The sequence below is a fragment of the Zingiber officinale genome, chromosome 8A (assembly GCF_018446385.1).
Source record: "Zingiber officinale cultivar Zhangliang chromosome 8A, Zo_v1.1, whole genome shotgun sequence".
In the NCBI taxonomy this organism is placed as follows: domain Eukaryota; kingdom Viridiplantae; phylum Streptophyta; class Magnoliopsida; order Zingiberales; family Zingiberaceae; genus Zingiber; species Zingiber officinale.
Genome location: NC_056000.1, coordinates 20313028 through 20340919, shown reverse-complemented (window position 1 = coordinate 20340919; position 27892 = coordinate 20313028).

The window sequence follows — 27892 nt, the reverse complement described above, 5'->3', positions numbered from 1 at the left end:
GTCCAATTGCATGAAGAGAGTTAAGAATGTCATAGATGCGTGCGTGAAGTTGGCTCGCCGTCTCACCTTCCTGCATTTTTAAATTATACAATTTATTAAATAATAAATCTCTTTTACTTACTTTTGTGTCCGTGGTGCCCTCGTGGAGTACGATCAGCTTTTCCCAGAGTTCCTTCGCGGTTGAAAAGGGACCGACTCTGTTGAGCTCCTCCTTGGTAAGACCGCACTGGATGGTGCAGGTAGCTTTGGCGTCGGCTTCCACCTTTTTGATGAAGGCTGGCTCCCAGTTCTCACAGGATGTAGGCTTACCGTCGGTATCAGTTGGTAGTTGCAGTCCTATCTTGACGATCATCCAGGTGTCGAACTGGATCTTCAGATATATCTCCATTCACCCCTTCCAATATCCGAAGTCTTCTCCGAAAAATAGTGGGGGACGAACAGTGCTATATCCTTCTTGTTGAGTCATTTTAGATCTAAGAAAAACAAAAACAAAAAAGATCTATTCCAAGACTGAGTCTTGGATTAGTAGTGCGGGAGGAAGCAGGAAAAAAAATAACGAGCTCAAGTGGTATTTACCAACTTTGAGCAACACTGATTAGAAAAGAATTAGAATTTTAGCTAATTAGCTAACTTCTAATTGACTCCGAAACAAAATACCACGAATAAAAATATTTTGAATAGTGGTTGCACCAATTCAAAATAACCCCGCTCTGATACCAATTGTTGGATCGAGAAGCGCTAGAGGGGGGGGTGAATAGCGCTCGCGGCTATTTCGTTCGTATCGAAATCGTAAAAAGCGTAAGAGTTAATGCAGCGGAATAAAATAAATAAAACACAGACACGAAGGATTTTTACTTCGTTCGGAGCCTAAGGCGACTCCTACTCGAAGGCCCGCGATCCTTGATCGCTTCCGGTGGGTAACAACTATAAGCTCGATAAGAATTACAAATTGAAGTACAATAAACGACAGTAATTAATTATATCGACGACAAAGAAATGAAGATCCGGAGCTCCTGGTCGTCGGGCACAAGTAGCAGCACTTCGAAACGTTGTTTTGGAGCAGCACGTAGCACTGGAATCACTTGAAACTTGATGTTTTGAAGTGCTGGTCGAAACCCCCTTATAAAGGGTGTTCAAGGCGCCTTGAAGGCTGTTCAAGGCGCCTCCATGCTGCTGAGTCTTCCGCGTGGATCAAATCTGATCTGGTCGAACTTCATCCCTTTAAGGCGCCTTCCAAGGCGCCTTATACTCTCATGAAGGCGCCTTCAATGAACTTTCGCAGCCAGGTCAGCCTTTGCACCCGAGGCGCCTCCAAGCTCCATGGAGGCGCCTCGAATACTGTTCATCCGAGGAAAAACCCCATTTCTTTGTACCTGCAAGATGTGTTAGTCCCAAATAATATCCTGCAACACAAAGTTAGCATAAATAACATAATGAATATGATAAGAATTGTTATGACAGTCTCCGGACTGTCCGGGTCTGACTTCGAATTTCTGACCGGAAACCCTAGGTCGACCCGACGCCTACTGTTCCCTCTACGGGGAACGCGTCCTTACCTACTCCACTCAGGAGATTTACCTGTTTCTAGTCGATCCTCCAGATCGACTGGACTTTTGCTCAGCACTCGACGCTTCGGAACTTTCTGCTGGACCTCCGCTTCCCGGCTAGTCCAGTCTTTCACCTGGTTCGCGACACCAGGACTTTCCACCTAGGGTTACCACCCCCTAGGACTTTTGCCTGAAGCCATCGACCTGCCAAGACTTTCCGCATAGGGTTACCACCCCCTATGACCTAGGGTTACCACCCCCTAAGGTTTTCACCTTTGCCTAACCGCAGTTAGGACTTTCCTGAAATCCTCAAGCAGACTTGTTAGATTACAAAACGCCTTAACTTTGAATCCTATGTCATTATCAAAACACGAGTTCGATCGTCGGATGCTTCCCGCACCAACAGATTCAACTAGAGCCAGGAAGGCTCACAATCGCCAACTTTAGATTCGTGCAGCTAGCTGTGGCCAAGAACAAGTAGTTAGGCCCCAAATCAGCTTCGGGTCTCAAGACCTTAGGGGAGTGTAGCTCCCTCATGATGATGTGGTTATCGTCAAAGTTATAATCGCTAACAGCCGAATGGTCAAAGTCTTCATTGACACCAGAAGTTCTGTTAATGTGCTTTTCAATAATGCCTTAGCTTCCACAAGATGTAGCTCGATGCCAGCAAACTTCAGCCAATAGCCATGACCCTATATGGGTTCACATGGAACAAGCTATAGTCGATCGACCAGATCAAATTGGCCATCTCATTGTGTATCGAGCCCTTGGTGAGAACTCGAAGGAGCACATTTATGGTGGTGAAAGTTCTGTCCGCCTATAATATTATCCTGGGAAGGTCTGTCTTGCATGGATTCTGTGAAACTGTCTCTACCTTCCACTAGAAAGAAAATTTTCCAGTGGAGGGCCGGGTTGGAGAGGTAAGTGGGGAGCGACTCACCATGCAGAAATGTTATATTGATGTAATAAAAATAGAGGCACGCAAGGTCTAGAAAATTCAAGATGGAGAAGTGCACGCCTTCCAGGAAGAGTCGTTGCCTCTAACTGACAAGCTGGTCAAACAGGAGGAAGTACAGATACATCTCGACTGGCAAGAGGACATTACGAAGATAGCGGTCGACCTCCCACCAAAGACCAAGAAGAGCCTCGTGGACTGTTTAACTTAGAATCAGGACATCTTTGCCTGGTCTCCGCGAGAACTGACGGGGGGTAGCGCCAATTGTGATGGAGCACAAATCCCACCTTGTTCTCGACTCCTAGCCAGTCAAACAGAAGAAAAGAGATTTCCTTGCCGACTAGAATAAAATTATCCAATCGGAAGTTAACAAGTTGCTAGAAGCATGACACGCCCCGGAGGTGCAATTTCCCTCTTGGCTCGCTAATATACAAACCCAATAACAAGTGGTAGGTTTGCATCGATTTCTATGACCTTAATAAGGTAAGTCCCAAAGACTGTTATCCATTCTCTTGAATTGATCGGCTAGTGGACTCTAATTCAGGGAATGAGTTGATCTGCATGGTGGATACTTATCAGGGATATCACAAAATCTGTCTCGCTCGGGAGGACTAGGAGAAGGTCAATTCCTTCACCTCGACGGTACTTTCTGTTACACAATTATGTCATTCAGGCTAAAAAAATATAGGAGCAACATATCAAAGGATGATGGACATGATCTTCCAAAAGCAATTTAGGAGAAATATTAAAGTCTATGTAGACAATATTCTTATCAAATTCGCTCGGGCAAAAGACCTCATTGCAGACATTAAGGAAACTTGTGGCACCTTGCGATAATATAGACTAAAGTTGAACCCCCTAATGTGTGTGTTCGGAGCCAAAGGGGAAAATTTTCTTTGATATATTGCCATTGAACGGGAAATCAAAGCCAACCATGAGAAAGTACAGACCCTTAAAGGCATGCAAGCCCCTCGAAACCTTAAGGAGGCCCAAAAGTTGGTGGATTGGATCATGACACTTTCTAAATTCATATCCCGATCAGCTGATTGAACCCTCCCATTCTTTAAAGTACTTTGCTGAGTAGTAAAATTTCAGTAGGATGAAGAGTACAACAAGGCATTTGAAGAATTGAAGCAACACTTGGAAACCCTGCCTTCTCTTTTTAAACCCATCTCCATAAAGCCGCTTTGATTGTATTTGTCGGGCACCAAGGAGGCTGTGGAGATGATTCTAATCAAATAACATGATAATGTACAAAAGCTAGTGTACTTTCTTAGTCATATATCGAAAGGTGTCAAGTCCCGCTATATTGCGCTCAAAAAGTTAGCTTACAAATTAGTCCTGACCTCTCACTGATTACGACCCTACTTCCTTGCACACCCGATAATGGTTCTCACCGACAGCTCCCTGGGGAGAGTTCTCATCAACCCAGAAGTATCTAGTTGGCTCATTAAGTGGACGACTAAGCTAAATGAGTATGATATATAGTACCAGCCTCGAACGCCCATCAAGGCTCAGACTCTAGCTGATTTCCTAACCGAAATTCATCATCCAGAATTCGAGGGAACATGGAAGATTTATATTGATGGATCTTCTACTTAGCAATGTAGCTTCATAGGCATTCTTCTCATATCTCCGCAGGAAGACATCATGCAATTATCCGTTCGGCTAAACTTTCAGGTCTCTAATAATGAGAATGAGTATGAAGCTTTGTTGGCTGGGTTACAAGCAACTATCTATAGGTCCCTTGGTGACCAGCTAGAGGGGAGTCAATAGCCTACACAATAAAAAATGAACCTTTCTCGAACTTTATAGCTTTATTAAACTAAACACTTGCATAAAAGAAATAAGAAACTGATTAAAAAGAAGAGGCGCAAAAGGGCTACTTGGTTTATAATCAAGGAATTGCTAATCTAAGGAAGTTGAAGCTGTTGGAGGATCTTGCGGCCGGCTTGAAGGGGGGTTGGATAGATGGCGCCCCCAAATCCTTGCATCCTACGATGTTAGCGCAGTGGAATACAAACGAACACAAATAGAAAGCTAAACACCAAATATAAGAATGGAAATGCAAACCGCTAACACGTTCGTTTACGTGGTTCGGAGATAACTTGCTCCTACTCCACGGCGTGTCCGTAAGGTGGACGATCCCTCAATTCGTCGGTGGATTAGTCCCCGGCAAAGTCCGGCTAGCTCAACCTCCTTGTGGGTGGAGAAACCTCACCACAACACTCACCAAAAACACTTGGACATAAGGGAACCTTTGAGCACTTAGTGACTACTAATTAGGCTTTAACCAAGTCTAATTTCATCAACCTGTGCTGGCCATCTCAAGCTCCTTCTTATAGAGCTTTTGAAAATCAGCCTTGCTGATTTGCCCGTTACCAGTCAACTGGTCCTTGCACCAGTCGACTGGTGCCAGTCCAACGACACTCCAACGGCTATCTATCAGTCGACTGGTCCCTGGACCAGTCGACTGGTCCCAGCCATTTTGGGCACAGAAGCTCTCTGTGCTCACCATCAGTCGACTGGTCCTAATACCAATCGACTGGTACAACCCTAAACCTATGGTTCCCATTCCGAGTACATTTCAATCACATTGGTAAAAAATATCTACATTTATGCTAAGTGTAGTTGTTCAATTAATTTATATTGTAGATAACATGGTATATCGTGTCACACATAGAAGATCATGTTATCGGTTTTTTATAAATTATAAACAGTAGCTTGCTACTAAGATGGAAAGGAATAAACCATTGGAATAGTCATAGTGTAATTAGGTGTTAGTTTATCTTGACTGATAAATTACACTAGTACACTTTGAATGTACTAAGCAGGACCATTTAAGGTAAGTTCTTTTTATACTGATTTAATAAAAAAATAAGACCTTAATTATTATGGAAGTGTGTGCTCTTAATCCTAATATAATAACAAGTACATATATTTAGTATTTATTTCTTTGACTTATCAATGGGTGAGATTTAGCTCGATAAATCAATAAGTCCGATAAGTTGGGAAATGATATTACTTATAGTGTGTGTTGTTGATTATAGAAGGAAACTTTGTCCTAGTAATCTAGGTTGAGAATGCCCCCAAGAGGAGCTCATAAGGATTGTCATGTTAAACCCTACAGGTGGATTTAGTCCGACATGACGATGAGGTTGAGTGGTACTACTCTTGGACTAAGATATTAATTAAGTGAATTATCTCTAACTCATTTAATTAGTGGGCATTCGACATCTTAAACACAGGGAGACTAACACACTGATAATAAGAAGGAGCCCAAAACATAATTTGGGATTGGTGCGGTAGTTCAATAATAATTCTTTAGTGGTATGAATTATTATTGATGAAATTAAGTTGAGTGTTCGGGGTGAACACGGAAAACTTAATTTTATCGGGAGACCAAAACCAATTCCTCCTCTCGGTCCCTATCGTAGCCTCTTGTATATAGAGATTTATACCCACCGCATACCCACCTTTCTACCCACCTTGAGGTAGCCGACCAAGCTAGCTTGGAGCCCAAGCTAGGGTCGGCCAAAGCTAATGGTGGAGCCAAATTAAGGTGGTCGACCAAAGCTTGGGCCCCAAGCTTAGGTGGCCGACCATTAGAAAATAAAAAGAGATTTTTATTTAAAATTATTTCTTATGTGGATATCATGGTTTTAAAAGAGATATTAAAATTTAAATCTTTTCTTTTATAGCTTTCTACAAAAGATTAAGAAAAGATTTGATATCTTTCCTTATTTGTAGATTGAAAGGAAGATTTTAATTTTGATAAAACTTTCCTTTTTTGTAACCATGTTCATGATTTAAAAGAGAGTTTTAAAATTAAATATTTCCTTTTATAAGTTTCTACAAAAGATTAAGAGAAGATTTGATATCTTTCCTTATTTGTAGATTAAAAGGAGATTTTAATTTTAGAGAAAACTTTCCTTTTTGGAAATCATCCACATATTTAAAAGAAAGATTTTAATTTATAAAATTTCCTTTTATAACCTACCATGAAGGGAAAAATTATTAGAGAAAATTTTAATAAATTTCCGGAAACAAATTAGGAAGTTTTAATTCTTGTGTGAATTAAACTTTCCATGATTGGAGCTAATAGGTGGCCGGCCATGTTGTTTAAGAAAAGGAAATTGATTTTTAAATTAATTAAATTTTACTTTTCATGACAAAAGAATTAAGGAAGTTTTTATTTAAATTTCCTTATTTGCCAAGGTCAAGGATTATAAAAGAGGGGGTAGAGGAGCCTTCATGGGTAACGTCTATATTCTCTTTTTTTCCTTTCTTTTCTTCCTTGGTTGTGGCCGGCCCTAGAGGTTCTCCCTCTCCTCTTCTCTTCTTCTTTAGTGGTCAGTTTCATCCTTCTCTTGGAGCTTTTGATGGTGGCCGGTTCTAGCTAGGAGAAGAAGGAGAGAAAGAAGGCTTTGTTTCTTGCATCCCTTGGAGCTTGGTGGTGGTGGCCGAAATTCTACATCCTTGGAGGATTCTTGGTTTGACCGAAACTTGCAAGGAGGAAGAAAAAGGGCTTGGGTGGTTCTCGTCTCGGTAGATCGTTGCCCACACAACGTCCGGGATAAGAAGAGGAATACGGTAGAAGATCAAGATGTCGTTGCATACAAAGGAAGGTATAACTAATAATTATTTTCCGCATCATACTAGTTTTTCTTTTGTATGAATTACAAACACAAGAGGCATTAGATTCTAGTTTTTCGAATTGTAATTCGAGTTTGTGTTTTTCTTTATTTTTTGAATTTGTGATTCGATTGTTCTTTTTGGTTAAACCTAAAGTTATATAAGGAAATTAAATATTAGCTTTCCTTAAAAGGCTTTGTCTAGGCGGTGATGGATGCTCCCATACCCAAGAAGGCCATGTGCCTCGCCATGCATTCCTAGAAGTCAATTTTAGAAATTAATATTTAATTGAATTTATAACATAGGTTGATTTGGATCAATAGTGTTAAGTTCCGCTTGCGATCTAAGTCTAAACCATTAAGAACAGATAAGTTAAATTTGGAATCAATAATGTTAAGTTCCATTTGCGATTCCTAATTTAACTTCTAAAGAACACAATAGGTTGTTTAGGAAAAGGTTCGACACTTGTACAAAATTTTTGTGTACTGGAACCGGTACGATCCTCCTAGGACCAACCAACAGTAAATACCTAGGCTAAGTCCAAATTTTGAAAAATTAATAAAAGTGAAATTTTGAAAATATTTTTCCTAGAATTTTAAAACCAAGTTGATTTTTTTTAAAATAATAAAGAGGAATATTTTCAAAAGTAAGTTCTATTCTACTAAGTACATTCCTATTTGTTTTCTAAGTGCAATAAACTCAAGTTTAGATAAGGGTTTTATGAAAATGTCAGCCAAGTTTGACTTTGACTCAACATAGTTAAGTATCATGTCACCCGTAGTTACATAATTCCTTACAAAGTGAGATTTTACTTCTATGTGTTTAGTTCTTGAGTGTTGGATAGAATTTTTGGTTAAGTTAATAGAACTTACATTATCAATTGAAATTTTTATATTTTTACATTCTAATTAATAGTCCTTTAAGGTATGCATCATCGATAATAGTTGAGATGCACATTCCCCCATGGCTATGTACTCTGCTTTAGTAGTGGATAAAGCAACACAGTGTTACTTTCTGCTTGACCAACTTACTAGACACTGACCTAGAAATTGACAGCTTTCACTTGTGCTTTTTCTATCTAGTTTGCGCCTAGCATAGTCTAAGTCAGAATAGCCAATTAGGTCAAAGGTGCTAGTCCTAGGTACCAAAATCCTACATTTAAGGTTCTCTTAATGTATCTAAGTATTCTTTTAACATTTGTTAGGTGTGATTCTTTTGCACAAAATTGATACTTAGCACACATACCTACTACAAATACAATATCAGGTCGACTTGCAGTTAAGTATAGTAGACTTCTCATAACACTTCAGTAATATTTTAAATCTACTGATTTTCCTTCTAAGTCAGAGTCAATTTTAACATTAGTTGCTATTGAGGTATTTATATTTTTAGAATTTTCCATGCCAAACTTTCTAATTAGTTCCTTAACATATTTTATTTGAAAAATGTATATTCCTTCTCTGGTTTATTTAATTTGTAGCCTAAGAAAAAGTTAAGTTCCCCAACTAAGCTCATTTCAAATTCACTTTTCATTAATTTGATAAATTCTTTTAGAAATTTAGTATTGGTTGAGCCAAAAATTATATCATCTACGTAAATTTGGGCTATAAAGATGTCTTTTTCTAAGATTTTTACAAATAAAGTTTGATCTATTTGACCTTGTTTAAACCCTTTAGATATTAGATAAGTTGATAGGCGTTCATACCAAGCCTTAGGTGCTTGTTTTAGTCCATATAGAGCTTTTTTTAACCTAAAGACATTGTTTGGATGGTCCAAATCCTCAAATCCTGGGAGTTGACTTACATACACCTCTTCCTTGATGAACCCATTTAGGAATGCAGATTTTACATTCATTTGGTATAACTTGAATCCTTTGTGTGCTGCATAGGCTAGCAACATCCTTATGGATTCAAGTCTGACTATGGGTGCATATGTTTCATCATAGTCTAATTCTTCTACTTGGCTGAACTCTTTTGCTACTAGTTTAGCTTTATTTCTTACTATTTCATCCTTATCATCCAATTTATTTCTAAATACATTTAGTGTCAACTATGGTTTTACTTATGGGTTTAGGTATAAGTTCCCAGACTTGGTTTCTTTCAAATTGGGCTAACTCCTTTTGCATTGCTAAGATCTAGTCTGGGTCAGGTAGGACTTCTTCTATAGTTTTGGGTTCAATTTTAGAAATAAGGGCTATTTGACTTAGATTTCTGTAAAATGATCTAGTTCGTACTCCTAGTGTTGGGTCACCTAAAATTTGGTCAGATGGGTGGTTAGAACTTATTCTTGAAAATCTTATGTCAAGATCACAAACTGGTTCTTGTGATTCTTTAGGTTTAATTTGAATATCTTCATCATCTTCTATGTTTCTTGTATTAATATTTTTTATATTTTGATTGATATTTTCATTTATTGAATTAGGTAAGTAATTTTCTTCATCCAAAATCACATTGGTTGTTTTTTCAACTTTTAGGGTATTTTTGTTATAGACTGTATAAGCTCTACTGATTGTGAAGTATCCTAAAAAGATTTTTGGGGTTGATTTTGATGTAAATTCTTCTAAGTAGTCCTTAGTGTTTAGAATGTGGACTTTACATCCAAACACTTTTAAATAATTTAAGTTGGGGATTTTATTATATTATATTTCATATAGAGTTTTATTTTAAAATTTATTGATTAAAATTCTATTTTGAATGTAACAAGTCGTATTTATTGCCTCAACATAGAATTGATTGTTTAGATTACATTCATTTAGCATGATTCTAGCGGCTTCTTGTAGGGTTCTATTTTCCCTTCTACTAGACCATTTTGTTGGGGGGTTCTAGGGCATGAGGACTCATGTTTGTATCCATTAATTTCATAAAATTCAGTAAATTTATGGTTTTCAAATTTCTCTTCATGATCACTTCTAATTCTTTTAATTTTAGTATCTTTTTCATTATCTATCAACTTGCAAAAGGTTTTAAAGATTTCGTAAGTTTCATCTTTAGTTTTTAGAAATTTTACCCAAGTAAATCTTGAGTAATCATCAATTATAACTAAACAATATTGGTTTTTGCTTAGTGACTTGGTTCCATATGAATTAAACAGGTCTAAGTGTAGGAGCTCAAGTATTGAGTTAGTTCTATTTAAGTTGATTAATTTGTGGGTTGACTTGGTTTGTTTACCCTATTGGCAAGCATTACAGATTGTGTTTTCTATAATTTTTAATTTGGGTAAACCTCTAACTAAGCCATTTTGACTCATTTTTGAAATGGGTCTGGTATGAGTGTGACCTAGTATTCTGTGCCACAATTTAGTTTCTTCTTGTTGTGTCAGGAGACACTTTAGTGAGGAGGTTGATAAGTCAATTGTGTAGATGTTTTGTTTCCTAATTTCCTTAAGTGTAATTTCAGGATTTTTAACATTTTTAATTAAACACTTGGATTTTGAAAATGTGACTAAGTACCCAGAGTCACATAACTGACTAATGCTAAGTAAGTTAAAATTCAATTTATCAACCAATAGTACTTTTCAAATAATAAAATCGGAACTTAGTTCGGTATTACCTGTTCCGATTACCTTAAGTTTTCCGTCGTTGCCAAACGTAATTGACCCTAAGTTCTTGAGTTGTAGCTTAGTGAATTTCAATCTGTCTCCAGTCATGTGTCTGGAGTATCCACTATCTAACATCTATTGATCCAAATTTTTATGTTCCTACACATAAAATATTTGATTTGGTTCAATCAAAAGATAGTTTGATTAAAATCAGCTTCCCAGCCAAGTCAATTGTGTTGATTGATTGAACTATACTAATACATTAGGTCAATTGATTTGTGGTCAATTTCCCAGGCATAAAACCATGCTGAATCAATTGCACGGTTCAATTGATCCACACCAATTGATTGGTGCATCTCATCGATCGATTGGTAAGTGTGATTTTATATCTCATACCTTAACTAATTGATTCCAAACTTCATGACTCGCTCTCATAGCCATCGTGTCTGCGTCATCCTCTTCTTCTCCGACGTTCCCTCCGGTCATATTCTCTCTGGTAAGGCCTAGCAACCTTCTTAAGTTCCAAGATATCCCTTCTCTGTTCTCTGACCTGTGACGGTGACTCTATTGTACCATCTTTCTCTCCTCTATAACAGTTGACGAGTGATAACGAGCATTTTGATGTATTATTTTGGTTCTTATACTTAGCATTTTTATCTTTCTGTATGCTTAATTTTACGTTTATATTATGTTTTGTGAGTTGAAACTTATTTTGATTTTAATTATAATTTTTCTACCATTATGATGTTATTTCTTATATTTTGAATTTGATTTTGTAGGAAATCCAAAGAACCATAGATCCAAGTCTAGTGGGACCAAGTTTGACTTGATTTGAAGGGAAAAAGGAAGAGATCAGATAGAAACAATACGGTATGTTGATGCAAGTCCAGAGCAATTTGATTCATCCATCTAGATATAGTCATTCATCCCTTCATCTAGATTTGAAATAATCTGAATCTTTGCTTCATCAAGAAGGAGATCAAGCCATCCATCATCCCCATTATCAAATTTGAACCTCACATCCACTCATATTGAGTGGATGGCTCAGATTAGATGGAGGAAAACCCTTCCCTTTCTCCCCTCATGTTGCAAAGGTTGGAACCGCCAACCCAGCGGCCCCCTCACCCCGGCCCCACAAGTATGAGAGGGAGTAAATCACGGTGAATACGGGCCCGGCTATGACATGGTGGTCTCAGGTGTTTAGCACGGACAGATATTGATGTTATCGCATTTGCTGCCGCAGACCCTCGACCTCTCGACCTATGTTGCAAGAATTCATGTCATAACCGGCTGATCCCGCCCGTGGGGGCTTCCCTTTCTCCCCTCATGGTAACACATGAAAAGGAGGTGACTGTTCAATGCGAGGGGTTTTTTGCCCGATCTTGACACCACCACTCCTCCTGTCTCTTTCATCTGTCGGTCATGGGGCCCCAACGCTTTCTCCACCTCCATCTCACTATAGCTGGTCGACAATCTCTCCTTTCGGGTTGGAAGAGGAGAGTCTCTTCTCCATTTCATCAACACCATCCAACCATTCACCGAGGTCATCCCTTCAGGTTAGAAGGGACGCTCTCCTTCTACCTTCGACATTCTTCTATTTCCAGACATTCATACTTTATAGGCAGTAGCTCTTCATTTATTTTGTTTTATTTGTGTTGTTACTTGTCAATTGTTTCAAACCTTGCTTTAGTTTATCTTGAATGAGTTACCTTGTTGCTATGTTGTCTTGCTATCCTCATGTTTGTTAATTTGCATCTCTTGTTAGTTAATGTTAATTTATTTTTCATTTGTTAATTGTTGCTATGTTCCTTTTTAATTGTAGGTTCATTATGCTTGTTAGTTGGAAAATCTTCATGCAACATAGTTTAGTTTAATTGTTCGTTTTCTTTTATTGCAACATGCATTAGGTTCGTTTCATTATTACTTGCATTGTCTTTCGTTTATTAGCTTTATCAACCCGAATCCAAACCCCTCATTTACATCTAAAAAATTCAAAGCAATAATATACGATCTTAAGATTAACATCCTATCGTTACATTCCTTATGAGAGATGACATGAGTTATCTCTATACTACATTAGTGTAGAAGTTGTTCAGTAAATTAACTATAGTTTGATACACCCGTAGTACAACATATGAATGCTTATCAATGAGCTAGGGTTTTAGCGAAGGCTCATCTCCGGCAATAGTTCATGTTGGTGCAATTAGCACTAACGGTCTAACCCAGGTTTTGACGAATGAAAAAATAGGTTAAGTTAGTTTCGTTGTTATCTAACACTTTGACCGAGTGTGCAAGAGAAGTCCAGACAGGTCGATGGGCTGACCTGATGTCTCGCACGAAGCCCAGCTATGTTGACGGGTCGACCGGATAGCTGGCACGAAGTCCAAACGGGTCGACGGGCTGACCGAACGTTTGACACGAAGTCCAGCTAGGTCGATGGGCTGACTGGATAACTGGCACGAAGTTCAGACGGGTCGAAGGGTTGACCGGACGTTTAGCAGGTAAGTGGAGGTAAGTCACTGGAGGGGAGTGATTGTGAGGACGCGTTCCCGGGAAGAGAACTTAGGCGCCTGTAAAATACCAGAAAAAAATGGGGAATAATGATAAGAGAATTTTCTGGAATTTTTAGAAATTTTCTGAGAATTTTTAGGAGCTCGTATGGACGAGTTTACGGGGATAAAAATGGGGCCCGGGAAAGCCTATTTAGGCTACCCAATTAATTGAGGAAATGTTTTATTTTCCTTTTTAATTTCTTTTCTTTTTCTTTTATTTCTTTTTCCCATTTCTTTTCCCGATCTTCGCCGAATCTGCGCCGCACCCTTCCGGTCTTCTTCCAAGCCAACCCGATCGCCCCTTCTACTTCTTCCCTTCTCCTCCGTCCCTGCCCAAGCGCCGGCGAGCACGAGCCACTGCCGGCCGAGCCCGATCAGCTTTCCCTCTACCGTTGCCTCGTCGCCGCAAAGATCTCAGTCTACCGCCGATCTCTCCTTCTCTTCCTCTCCCGAGCGTCGGCCGTCGGCAAGTATCCCGTGCCCTAGCGACCCGCGGCTCCCTCACCCTCTTGCGACACCGCCGGCCTTCTCTTCTCTCTTCCCTTACTATGTCGTGCCCTAGTTTGGGTTCACAGCCGCCGCCGCGCCTCTGCATCCATCACTGTCGCCGGTCACCAGTTCTGACCGATCACCACCGTCGGTGTCTTCACCGTGCCCTAGACCTCTCCACAGCCGGTTCCTTTTCATCCACCAGTTGTCGGTCGAGAGGAAACGAGGGCTCTGATTCAGGAAAGGCAGATTTGGGGATTTTGATACAATTGTGATGTTTGTGCTGAATTGAAGGGCTAATCACTGTGGTTTCTCTTTTTCGCAGCAACTTCTTCGTGATTCATTGAAATTGTGCCCTACCTTCGGCCATTGTTCTAGCAGCAGATAAATTGCTACCACACTTAAGGTAATTTGTGGACCCTAGCCTCTAATCTAGGAGATGTAATGTTAGATCTCTAAATTCATGCCTATTCATGTTGGACAGCGATATCTCATGGGTTCGGCTACCATTTCGGTAGTGATCGAGCTCCGGCTGTAAACAAACAAGAAACCACCAGTAGCACCTTCTTTAGCGCTTTCTTCGACTGAGAGATAGCAAAGGTGTCTCTTGTTGAGGTAAGGAATAGAGGAATTGTTTCATTTCTGATAGCGTACATAGATTTGGAGCTAGGAAAGGTTAAGGATAATGCTAGTGAGGATTTGATTTAGCTAATTAATTTATATGTAATTAGCTAAATCTGTATATCATGTATTACATGACTTTGATTCGAGACGGTGTCTCGTCGAGGCTTTATTCGGATACGATCCTTTCATTGGAGGCGGGTACCTCTTGACTTATCTTTTATGATATTGTCAATTGGATATGTATAGTATTTTATAGCTACAAGCAATGATCATGTTTGTCTTTGGTATTTCACGGTTTGATACCCATAGCATGTTCTGTTTTGTCGCAGGTTATGTATCCATGTTTATACCTTGTGATCATTGCCATGAGTACCTTAGTTCCTAGAGTAAGTGACATACCATGCTTTACTGAGTTTAGGACTAGACTCTGGATTTTTATTATCTGACATGTGTATCTATATTTTTATAACATACCTGATCTATGTACCTAGACCTTTTGCTTTGATCCATGTATGTTGTTGGTACATATTTTTATGGAGGTGGATATGTTCAGGACCTAGGTTGTTATACCATAGAGGACCTGTATACCCTAGATCTGTGGATTTGACATACTTGTACTAAGGTACACATTTATATATATATATATATATATATATATATATATATGGATTTGATTCAGGATTTTGTCATGCTTAGTTTCATGTACCATTCGCATGATTGCATGCTGCGTGATAGACTGCTCCATTATTGTAGAGTATATCGCTAGTTTCATCACTGTTCGGTGCTCCGTTGGTCCGCTCATGGGTAGCGTGACACAGTGTGGTAGCACGTCAGTTTTGCTCTGTTCGGTGCTCCATTGGTCTGCTCATGGGTAGTGTGACGCAGCGTGGTAGCACGTCAGGGATCCCTCCCCGTCATGGTGTACCGGGAGATGAGAGCATTGCGCTCCCCCATTTATGATCTGGGGTAGGAGTATGTGTGTACTCCGACAGCATCCCGTCCACTCGGTCACTCATCAAGAGTAGTGACGTCAGAGTGCACGGTTATCACAACCCTACCCACTCGGTCTCACCATTGTGTGTGAGATGGCTGACTGGCGTCAGGGGTGACCATGACATTGGCATCATACGCATTGATGCATTTATTACTTGTGCTTGCTGCATTTATTTGCTGCATTTGGTTGGATGCATATGTATGACATGCATACAGGATTTATGACACTCTCGGTTTGACGACCTTTTGTTCTGGATAGGAGTTCCTGGTGAGTACAGTTTCCTCAGTTACCTTTCAGTTTTGCATATTTCCTATATATGATTAGGAAGCTGTATTCCATGCTTATTGCTGTTAGATATATCTTACTAGGCATATCTATTGGTATTCGCTGAGTTGTTGAACTCACCTCCGTGGACACTATCTTTTTCAAGTACCAGGTTGGTTATGATGTCGCTTGGAGTATCCTGTCTGCTGGTCCCCACGTCACCTCAGAAGATCTATCGGTTTCATTTATGTTTTGTTTGTTTTATGTGTCAGTGTGTTTAGTTTGTGCTCCAGTTTTGTTTCTGGAGTTTTGAAGTTGTTATGTGGTATTTTGTATTATTGTTGGTTGTGTAAGCATAGCCGGCTAGCAGTTTTATGTTTGGTTTGTATTTGGTTTCTGTCATTTTTCGTTGTGTTTTGGTTTTGGTACAGCCGAGTGGGCTGCTTTACATATAACTACGTGGTTGTGTTTTTATTGTATCAGCCAAGTAGGCTGTATCATATAACTGCGTGGTTGTGTGTATATTCCAGCCGCCTGTGGCTGATGTATATTGTGCATGTAGAAATGATTCAGATTGTCAGCCGTACAGGGGAGGTGCTGCCGAAATTTCTTCGGACAGGGACTCCCCCGGGTTGGATTTTCGAGATTTATCTGATACCAATTTATTTGGTATCAGAGATCGGCTTACGAGTCTTATTTTCCCTGTGTTTCAGATTTCGTGTTTTGGTCTTCTCGATGTGACTTTTCGAGTTTTGGGACCTGGCAACAGCAGGACATCTCCAAGCTATAGGAGGTATGTTGGTATACTGTTATCCTACTATTTTGTTAGTGTATGCATTGTTGACTATGATAGTTATGACATGTAATAGCACTTTGTATCTGGTATCTGTCTGATGTTGTAGCCATATTACATGTGATGGGTTAGCCACTGATGATGATCGACGTAATAGAGATTAAGGGTTACAGTTTCTGGTGATTTTTCATATCATACACCAGTAGTTTTTAGCTTCTAGTACTACTAGTAGGAGATGGAGGCACATACCTGCCTCTGCTATTATTAGCTGTGTAGTAGATAGTATCTACCTATTTATGTTGACCTAGCCAGTAGTATACCATGTTATCTTAGTTAATTTCATCAGTAAATATTGGTTTACTCTTGTTAGATCGGTCAGTAGAAGTCTGATTTACACTTGTTGATTTGGGTAGTCGTATATTGATATACCTTAGTTGTTTGTGGAGGATTAAGGTATTCTTGATTAGTTAATAGATGACTGATTTAGTTTTGTTGGTTTGATCAGTAGAGGACAGTCATACTCTATTTTTAGAGGTTCGAATCTTTTGATTATTTGTGCTTAGTTAGGTATCTAGAGTACATTTGAGTGCATGACTCGTACTGACGTGAAAAAGACTGAATTAGTCGTATACCATTGTCAGCTTGGTCAGTCTATTGAGGATCGATATATCCTATTCCATGTGGACTTTAATTTCAGACTGTATGTACCTAGTTGGATTGTCTATGATTGTGTTTTCCTGTATGATCTTTATGTTTGATTTTATTTAGTTATACCCCTAAACCATGAGAGTAGGTAGCATAGGGTTTGTGTGGTAGATTGGATTAAATATGCTGATTATACATACCTATGTAGTTTATACACTTGATTATTATGTGTTGTAGGAGTTCTATGATAGACGGTCAAAATTGCATGTAGTGAGTGTATATTTGTCCAGATGATGATTATTGTGGGTTTCTAGTAGATTATACCTGAGTGGTCTGATTGGTTTATTGGAGGTATTTTGTCGATTAAATCTATGTTGTGAAATGTACACATGTGTTTGAGTGTTTTATTGGAGGTATCTTATTAACTTAATCTGAGTTGTGATATGTGCAGATGTGTTCGGTGTAATATTTGAGGTATCTTGTTTATTATATGATTGTTCTGAGTGTATACTCATGTCGATTATGATTTGTTGGAAGTATTACGTCGATTATACTTTTGGCATAGGTGTATATATGTCATGTGAGTGTTGTTTGAGGTGTATTGTTGATTATACCTATGTTGATATATGCACACGGGTTCAGTATGCATCGTTGGAGGTATCACGATGAATTATACCTATGTTGTGAGTATGTGTGGTGTGTACAAATTGGAGGATTATGTCGATCATACATATGTTGTGTGGGCACGTGTGCCAGATGTATTGTTGGTAGCAACATGATGATTCTACTTATGTTGAATGCAGGATGTGGAGTGTCTGCATTATGTCATTTGTTGGATTACCCTGTCAACCCATTTTCTTATCAGTGGGTGACTCACTACGATGTTGATAGATTTGACGATGAGTTTGATTTGATTTGCTTATTAGGGTGTTATACCATTGATTGCCCACAGTGATATGTGGTTGAGTGATCTCGTGCAGTCTTTAGTTGGATAGTATGATGTCTTGGTCACATATTATTGTTTGTTGTGGTAGAGCGTTACTCTCACATATTTAGAGATTGTGTTGTGGTGGAGCGTTGTTCCCACATGTTACGGATTGCTTGTAGCAGAGCATTGCTTCCATATTTATTGCAGATACATATTTCGGATTATTTGTGGTGGAGCGTTGCTCCCACATATTGAGGATTTCTTGTGGTAGAGCGTTGCTCCCACATATGTGGTGTTTTCTGTGATGGAGCGTTGCTCTCACACTGGTGGATCTATTCTTTGGTGATTTGTATTGTTGGTGATTATATTTCAGATTTATTGTCAGGGATCTTATGGTTAGAAATGTCTGTGATACGGACATTATGTGTCTTGATTTTACCATTAGGGTTTGGGGAAGCCTTAGATGTTTTCAGAGATTTGATGATTTTGGTATTCCTAGGATGTTTGGATCGGTTTCCATTGTCTTTGTTGACGATGTTGTGATCTATTTCGGATCCGCGGTGAGTCACGCACATCACCTTTGCATAGTTCTAGAGATGTTTCGATGGGAACATCTATATGCGAAGTTCAGTAGTGCGTATTTTGATTGTCTTCTGTGAGATATTTGAGACACACTGTCACCAGTAGGAGTATACCGTGGTTCCACAGGAGATAGAGGTTGTTACCGTTGGGAGTAGACAGAGTCTATACAAGAAGCTCGCAATTTCCTCTGTTTGGCTCGATATTTTCAGAGATACGTTGAGGGTTTCTCTCGGATAGCTATGTCACTAACACGCCTGATCAGGAAAGGCGTGAAGTTCACGTGGTCTGAGGACTACGAGACCAGCTTCCAGGAGCTGAAACGGAGATTAGTGTCGGATTCAGTTTTGGTTTTACCTTCTGGAGAGGACGGATTTGTACTCTACACTGACGCTTCTTTTCAGGGTTTGGGCGCTGTTTTGATGTAGCACGGCAGGGTAGTCTCCTATCCTTCTCGACAGTTGAAGGAGCATGAGAAGAACTACCCAGTTCATGATCTAGAGTTAGCCGCCATTATCTTTTCTTTGAAGATTTGGCGACATCATCTGTTCGACATTACCTGTATGATATTACATTGAGATTCTCATTGAACATAAGAGTCTCAAATATCTGTTCACTCAAAAGGAACTCAATCTCCGACAGAGGAGATGGATGAAGTTCCTGAAGGATTACGATTGTACCATTAGCTACCACCCGGAGAAAGCTAATGTGGTTACCGATGCACTCAGCAGGAAGTCCTTAGGGACTTTAGCTTGCCACCGAGTTTCAGTCACGGACTTGATTCAGGGTTTCTCCGAGTTAGACCTTGAGGAGCAGGGACATACAGAGCAGAGTATTTTTGTTACCATAGTTGCTCAGTCGTCGATCAGGACGAGAATCCAAGAGGCCCAATTGTTGGGACCTCATAGAGCTCATCGTGAGACAGAGTTGGTCCATACTATCAGACGGAGGATGTCAGAGGTATAAGACTGCCAGAAGAGTTATGCTGATCGGAGTCCGAGACTCTTAGAGTTCTCTATTTGCGATCATGTATTTCTGCGAGTTTCACCCACGAAAGGGGTGAAGAGATTGGCCTCAGAGGTAAGCTAGCCCGCGATACATTGGACCTTTCTAGATTTCGGAAAGGATTGGAGCGGTAGTTTACCGGTTGGCACCACCACCGTCCCTGGCAGGAGTTCACGACGTATCCCACGTATCTATGCTGAGGAGATACGTACTTGACCCGACACATGTGCTGACAGATATCTCAGTTCCCGTACAGGCTGACGTGACCTACGAGGAGGTTCCGGTACGGATTTTAGACCAGAAAGAGCGTCAGTTGCGAAACAAGACTATCTGACTGGTTAAAGTCGGATGGCAACGTCATTCGGACGAGGAGGCTACATGGGAGATTGAGGATACTATCCGAGCTCGATACCCCTATCTTTTCACTTGAGGTATGTGATTTAATGTACCGTTCAGCATTTATACTGTTTAGCTTTTGCTAGTACTTGCTGGTGGTAGATAACGAAATTTAGGGATCAAATTTTTATTAGTGGGGGAGAATGTAAAATACCGAAAAAATGGGGAATAATGATAAGGGAATTTTTCAAAATTTTTAGAAATTTTCTATGAATTTTTCGGAGCTCGTATGGGCGAGTTTACGGGGATAAAAACGGGCCCCGGGAAAGCCTGTTTAGGCAACCCATTTAATTGAGGAAATGTTTTATTTTCCTTTTTAATTTCTTTTCTTTTTCTTTTATTTCTTTTTCCCGTTTCTTTTCCCGATCTTCGCCGAATCTGTGTCGCACCCTTGCGGTTATCTTCTTCCAAGCCAACCCGATCGCCCCTTCTCCTTCTACTTCTTCCCTTCTCCTCCGTCCCTGCCCAAGCGCCGGCGAGCACGAGCCACTGCCGGTCGAGCCCGTTCAGCTTTCCCTCTGCCGTTGCCTCGTTGCCACAGAGATCTCAGTCTACCGCCGACCTCTCCTTCTCTTCCTCTCCCAAGCGTCGGCCGTCGGCAAGTATCTCGTGCCCTAGCGACCCGCGGCTCCCTCACCCTCTTGCGACACCGCCGGCCTTCTCTTCTCTCTTCCCTTACTGTGTCGTGCCCTAGTTTGGGTTCATAGCCGCCACCGCGCCTTTGCATCCAGCACTGTCGTCGGTCACCAGTTCCGACCGAGCACCACCGTCGGTGTCTTCACCGTGCCCTAGACCTCTCCACAGCCGGTTCCTTTTCATCCACCAGTTGCCGACCGAGAGGAAACAAGGGCTCTGATTCAGGTAAGGCAGATTTGGGGATTTTGATATAATTGTGATGTTTGTGCTGAATTGAAGGGCTAATCACTGTGGTTTCTCTTTTTCGCAGCAACTTCTTCGTGATTCATTGAAATTGTGCCCTACCTTCAGCCATTGTTCTAGCAGCAGATAACTTGCTACCACACCTAAGGTAATTTGTGGACCCTAGCCTCTAATCTAGGAGATGTAATGTTAGTGTAAAATACCAGAAAATGACGGATAATAATAAGGGAATTTTTCGAAATTTTTTAAAATTTTTCGAGAATTTTTCAGAGCTTGTATGGACGAGTTAACAGGGATAAAATCGGGGCCCGGAAAAGCCTATTTAGGCTACCCCATTTAAACGAGGAAAAGTTGAATTTATTTATTTGTTTTTGTTTTCTTTTCCCTTTTCCCCATTTTCTTTTTCCCTCCCGCGAGCCGTGCCGTGCCCTAAACCCTTCGACGTTGTCTCCTCCTCCTAACCGGCACCGACGGCTTGCCCTAACCACCACAAGCGGCGGTTTTCTCTTTCCCTTCTTTTGTTCCCTAGCGAGCCACGAGCCTCCACCTCTCTTCTCCTTCCCGAGCTGAACCCTCCTTCTTCCCTCATCTCTCGCGACGCCGGCCTTCTCTACGCCGAGCTTTGCACAGCACCACCGCCGACGCTCTCCCTTCTTCCTCCCTGTCCAAGCGCCGACGACGCGTGAGCACAGCCGAGCAGAGCCCTACTCTTTGCTTTAGCGTAGTCCTCCTTCCTTCTCGTCTCTGCCCGACGATGCCACCCGAGCCCTCACGGCGAATTTGCCCTAGCCGACGTTGTGCCCTAGTTTGTGTTTACCGCCGAGACTCCTCTCTGCCCTAGCCGACTTCACCCTCGCCCCTCTCAACCGATTGTCGGCCGCAACCCACAGCGTGCCCCCGACCGACGCCGGTCATCAGGTTCTGCCGAGCCCTAGATTTCCACTGCCGAGTTCTTTCTTCATCCATCGCAACAACCATTTCAGCTTTGGGTAAGATTGATCTATATAAGAGTTAATTTGAGTATATGGCTTGGAGGCCAATTGTTTCTTACTGCACAACTTCGGCAGTGGGTTTCCCGGATCACATGCAACAGTAGAGTGCTGCTGGTCAGATACAAGAATCGCCAAAGAGGAAGCGATTGACACCGATTTAGGTAAGACGTGGTAGTCGACCGGCGGTTGGACTCTGTTTGGCTCTGTTGGTCCGTTCATGGGTAGTGTGATGCAGCGTGGTAGCCGGCAAAGATACCTCCCCGTCATTGTGTACCGGGAGATAAGAGCATTGCACTCCCCCACTTATGATTTGGGGTAGGAGGATAAGCGTACTCCGACAGCATCCCGTCCACTCGGTCACTCATCAGGGGTAATGATGTCAGAGTGCACGGTTGTCACAGCCCTACCCACTCGGTCTCACCATTGTGTGTGAGATGGCTGACTGGCGTCAGGGGTGACCATGACATTTGCAACATATGCATGATGCATTTATTGCTTGTGTTTGCTGTATTTACTTGCTGCATTTATATGGATGCATATGATTGACATGCATACAGGATTTATTGTTAGGATCTTAGATGGCTAGAGGGGGGGGGGGTGAATAGCCTCTTAAAAACTTAAACAAAGATTTCTACAGAGAAACTTGTTAGCACAGCGGAATTAGGAAACTAAAACAAAGGAAACAAGCACACTAACACACGGATTTACGAGGTTCGGGGATAACTTGCCCCTACTCCTCGGCGTGTCCGTAAGGTGGATGACTCCTTGATCTTCGGTAGATCGCACCCCGGATAAATTCCGGCTAAAGATCCTCCTTCTCGGTGGAGTAACCTCTCCACAAAGTCTCAAGAAATATATATGTTAAAGCACAAGACTTACAGAGCTCGGTGGCAAAGAAGAATGAACTAATACTTACAACCACGCGAGGATCAGTGGAAACAAGAACTCACAGATCGCAGTTTTTCACACGAGAGCTCAAGAACGATCAACAAAACTTTTTCACTTTCTTGCTTGCTTCTACTTCTTTACTCTCGCTGTTTTCTGCTTCTTAAGCCCCTGTTCTCTGCTCTGCTGTCACGGATTGTGGCAAATCTGTACAAAATCATCGCTGCAGCCAATCCCTCTTCCTCCTTACCTGGTCCTCTGAACTCACACCAATGAAATCACAGTCTTCACTGGTGTCTTCTGAGCTCGAACCAATCACCAGGAGTCAAGCGGATCGCGGCCAGATCTCACCAGTAGCCGTTGATGCTTCAAATGCACCATGCGCCGCGAATCACAGCAGAAAGTCCATTTGTCGTATTCCTCTTATGGACTTAATTTGAAATTATGCTTGGAATGGTGCCTGTAATCCTGCAAACTCAAAAGCTAACAGCACAGAGGGTTATATCACATGAATCAGGCAAATCAGATGCAGTGGAGGAATCACAGAACATCGAACAAATCAGATTATGTGTGGATTGGTCACCAGACCGATCCATGGACCGATCAGGACATATCCTGATCGGTCCACAGATTACCTGATCGGTCGTGGAGACCGATCAGGCCGAAGCTGGATCGGTCTCCATGACCGATCCTTCCCTCTTCTCTTCGCAATAGCATCTCCTGATCGGTCTACAGACCGATCAGATTACGCTACTGAGTGTTTCCTGATCGGTCACCAGACCGATCAGGAAACTAGTTTCACTGGATCGGTCTGCCGACCGATCAGGAAACTAGTTTCACTGGATCGGTCTGCCGACCGATCCACTGTCTCATGTACCACTGGATCGGTCTGCCGACCGATCCAATGCACCATGGAATATCCACTTAGGTCCATTTTTGACCTAATCCGGAGAACAAACTATCGAGCCCTCTCCGACTCAGTCAGGTCCAGAGAACGAGCTACCGAGCCCTCTCTGACCTAGTCCAGAGAACCAGCTACCGAGCCCTCTCTGACCTAGTCCGGAGAACGAGCTTCCGAGCCCTCTCCGACTTCGTCAGGTCCAGAGAACGAGCTACCGAGCCCTCTCTGACCTAGTCCGGAGAATGAGCTTCCAAGCCCTCTCCGACTTCGTCAGGTCCAGAGAACGAGCTACCGAGCCCTCTCTGACCTAGTCCGGAGAACGAGCTTCCGAGCCCTCTCCGACTTCGTCAGGTCCAGAGAACGAGCTACCGATCCCTCTCTGACCTCGCGTGCCAAGTTTCCAACTTGGACTTTTCCCTTCCACACGATCAAACTTGATCAGTAATCAATCCGAGTCCAAATAACATCTGATACAAACTTAAATCAGTGTCAACATCAAAACAACAGCCAGGTCAGACTGTATCAACAATCTCCTCCTTTTTGTTGTTTGACAACACGATTTAAGTTTAGATCAGAAATGTTCTTATTTTCATAATTTTAGGGGAATCAAGGTCCTCCCCCTAAGATGAATATACCATGATGTAAGGAAGTCAATAACGAGAATCAAGATCCTCCCCGTTATCTTCTCCCCTAAAATCAAACCTTCATACACCTCTAAACTTAGATATCTCTCCCCCTTTGTCAAACACCGAAAAGGTGCGAATGGGGTGATAAGACTCAAAAGACTCCCCCTTAACCCATACTGTCTTTTCTTAATGCACCTAGAGTTCCCTCGAAGTGTACTATGTGACAGTAAGAAAGAGATAAGATACAATCAAGTCATGGCATAGGAACAGCATATTAATATGAACTGAAGCATAAGGAAAAACGAGAAATGGACAAATGAATAGCAAAAATATAGGAGTAGCATAAGTATCCATGTCAGACAAAGATATCCAACAAATATCATCCAACATGCAGACAGGCAAAATAACACATAGAATGTATTAATCAATTTCCTCAACACGAGGAACATCATCATCATCCGCGGGAGGCTCGTAACCCTGAGGCGGCATGCTGGAGCTCGAAGGTGGATGGCCCGAGAAATGCTGTGGAGGTGGGTAGTTGGCCATCCAGCCCAGAAGCAGCTGCTGCGTCACCAGCTGCAGACTGCGTAGATCATCATAGCGCTGGTCGATCCGAACGCGCAGTCCATGGAGCTCAGCAGCCAGTAGCTCATCGTGCTGATCGAAGCGGCTCTCTAGCTCAGCGATCTGCCAGCGCAGATCAGGATCGGCCTCATCAGCAGCAGGAGGAGGAACAGCAACCTGTCGAGGAAGTGCCCGTGGTAACTCTCCTAGACCTCTCCCATCCTTCCACTGAACAGCCCCATTCTGTCCCAAGATACCGGACTTGGAAAATGCCCGTTTCCCAAGCCGGCAATCCTGTCTGACCATCTTCACTATCCTACCCTTAGACACATCTATCTGAAGGGTCTCGAGCCAATCTGTAATTATATGCCCATAAGGCATATAAATGGTGGAGCTGCTAGGCTGAGAATAGGAGATGATCGAATAATAGATGCTGGACATAATGTCAAAGTCGAGACGCTGACGCAAACCATAAAGCATCAGGCAGTGGTATGGTCGGATCTCTGCTAAAGGTTTGGACGTGATTAGAAGGAGACAGTTTGTGACTATCTTAAAAAGAATATAGTCAGGGGCAGATAGTCGTAGAGCGGCAAAGGTGGGAAAATCAACATCCAACTCATCCAGTCCACCTGGTCTAGGATGACCGAAGAAGTACTCATAGATGGAATCAGGTGATACATCAAGTGGAGGAGGTAATGATTCTGGTAAATCAGGAAAAATGGGAAAAGGATCTCCTGAACAAACTCGGCAACCTAGATACCTAAAGAATTCTACTACAGAGAAATCAACAGTTTTCTTAGCGACTCTGGTTCTATAAATACCATCGCTGCTTTGATGAAGATTGTTGTAGAATTCAGAGACTAGATCATAGTTGATGTCCCTTTCTAAGTAGACTAACGAGTCAAGATTGTAATATGCTAGTGTTTCGGATACAGAAGGACAAAACTCATCCATGTACTTTCGATCCACAGATCGACATGGGAGTAGCTTGAATGTCCTATTTTGAAATGCTTGTTCAAACTGGCGGTTAGGGAATCTTGAAGATGAGGAAGGTTGAGGTCGGGAGGGTGCTTGGGATTTGGATTTCTCGGTAGAAGACTTAGAAGTACCCTCACCGGCAGATTTCTTCCTAAATAGGTCAAAAAAATAGGACACGGTCGAGGCAAATGGGAGTCCACGGGAGCCACAAAGTAGAGAACCAAGACAACACACAGAAAAACACTGTGAAAAGAAACTAAAATGTCAAAAATGAACAGATTTCGGGGAGAAAGGAAGTTACCTGGGCGCCATTTGAGATTTTCGGAGAAGATGGAGAGAAGAGTCGGGACTGAGGAGTGGTTCGGCTAGGGTTTTCGGCGTGAAATGAGAGGACGAAGGATTGGGGGAAGTTAAAAAGGGGTGAACAGCAAAAGATCGGACGGCTGTCCGATCAGGAGAAATCCTGACCGATCAGGGAACGTCCTGATCGGTCAGGGAGTGTTCTGATCGGTCGCGGAGACCGATCAGAGGTGCCACAGCATGCCAAGCCTCCTGATCGGTCATGGTGACCGATCAGGGAACGTCCTGATCGGTCAGGGAGTGTTCTGATCGGTCGCGGAGACCGATCAGGGAGCTGCCTGATCGGTCCCTCGACCGATCAGAGGTGGATCGAGGTAGAGCCTCCTGATCGGTCCCCAGACCGATCAGAGGTGCGACAGAGGTGCCACAGCGTGCGAAGCCTCCTGATCGGTCGTGGAGACCGATCAGAGAATCTCCTGATCGGTCCCCGGACCGATCAGAAGTCGATCGGTAACTGTTGATACGTGCCAGAACCTGACTTCAGTCGTATCGACAGCTCTGAAACTTGGTTCAACAACTTTCAGAACCTAGGATCTGAAGAGCCCACAGATTATATTCAGTGATACCAGTGAATATTTCCTAATGATGAGCTCTAATGATTTTGAATTATCAAGGGCTCGAAAGTTTCAGACACTTCATAACAAATGTGTTGAATCTCAAAGTTTCAAAAGAGAAGTTCGTTTTATTTGTTTACTGAAACTATGATTTATAGTGAACCAAGGTAATAAATCTGACTCAGGCTATCGGTTCACGATATATCCTTCCTATGAGTAGTTACAAGTTTGTCAAAATATGTCAAATTTCTTCACCAACTTGTCATATTTTCAATCAAAATCAGGAAGGTATGAATCAAGGGTATCAATCAACACATCAACCAGGTTAGATGATTTCTAGATACAGATTCAACTAAGATTCCTTGGTTGGAATATATGAGTAAGATCTAGGAACCAAATACACATGAATTATGTAATGGCCTTCCCCATACTCAATTTATGTCTCTTCAACCTAATTATTCAAGGGATGCATGATACATTTTGAATAATTTGGTTGATCCTAGCATCTCACCCCATTTCTAGCAAACAAAAATATTTTGTTAAACCTTATAGTTTGTGTGAGATGTCCCCAAATTGCCCAAATTAATTTTCCAATTTCTCTTGTCATTTTAATGGTCCTTATTGATCATGATGTGGTCAAAATGACTTATTGAGCCAAACACATTCTCAATTCCCTCCTTAAATGACTAAATTCATTTTCCGGAAGGGGTTTGGTGAAAATATCGGCTAGGTTTGACTTTGACTCAACATATGTGAGTGCAATGTCTCCCCTAGCTACGTGATCTCTAATGAAGTGATGACGCACCTCAATGTGTTTGGTCCTTGAATGATGGACTGGATTTTTCGTTAGGTTTATTGTGCTAATGTTGTCACACAACACTTGCACTCCTTTGTATGAAAGTCCATAATCTTCTAGAGCGTGAATCATCCACAACAATTGTGATACACTCTCTCCCATGGCAATGTATTCAGCCTCGGTCGTGGAGAGAGCAACACAATGTTGCTTCCGACTTGACCAACTAATCAACGATGAACCTAAAAATTGGCAACCCCCACTAGTGCTTTTCCGATCCAATTTGCATCCAGCATAATCGGAATCGGTATAGCCTATCAAATCAAAAGACTCCGTACGAGGGTACCACAGTCCTACTCTAATTGTGCCCTTGAGATATCTTAGAATTCTCTTAACTGCAGTTAAATGAGATTCCTT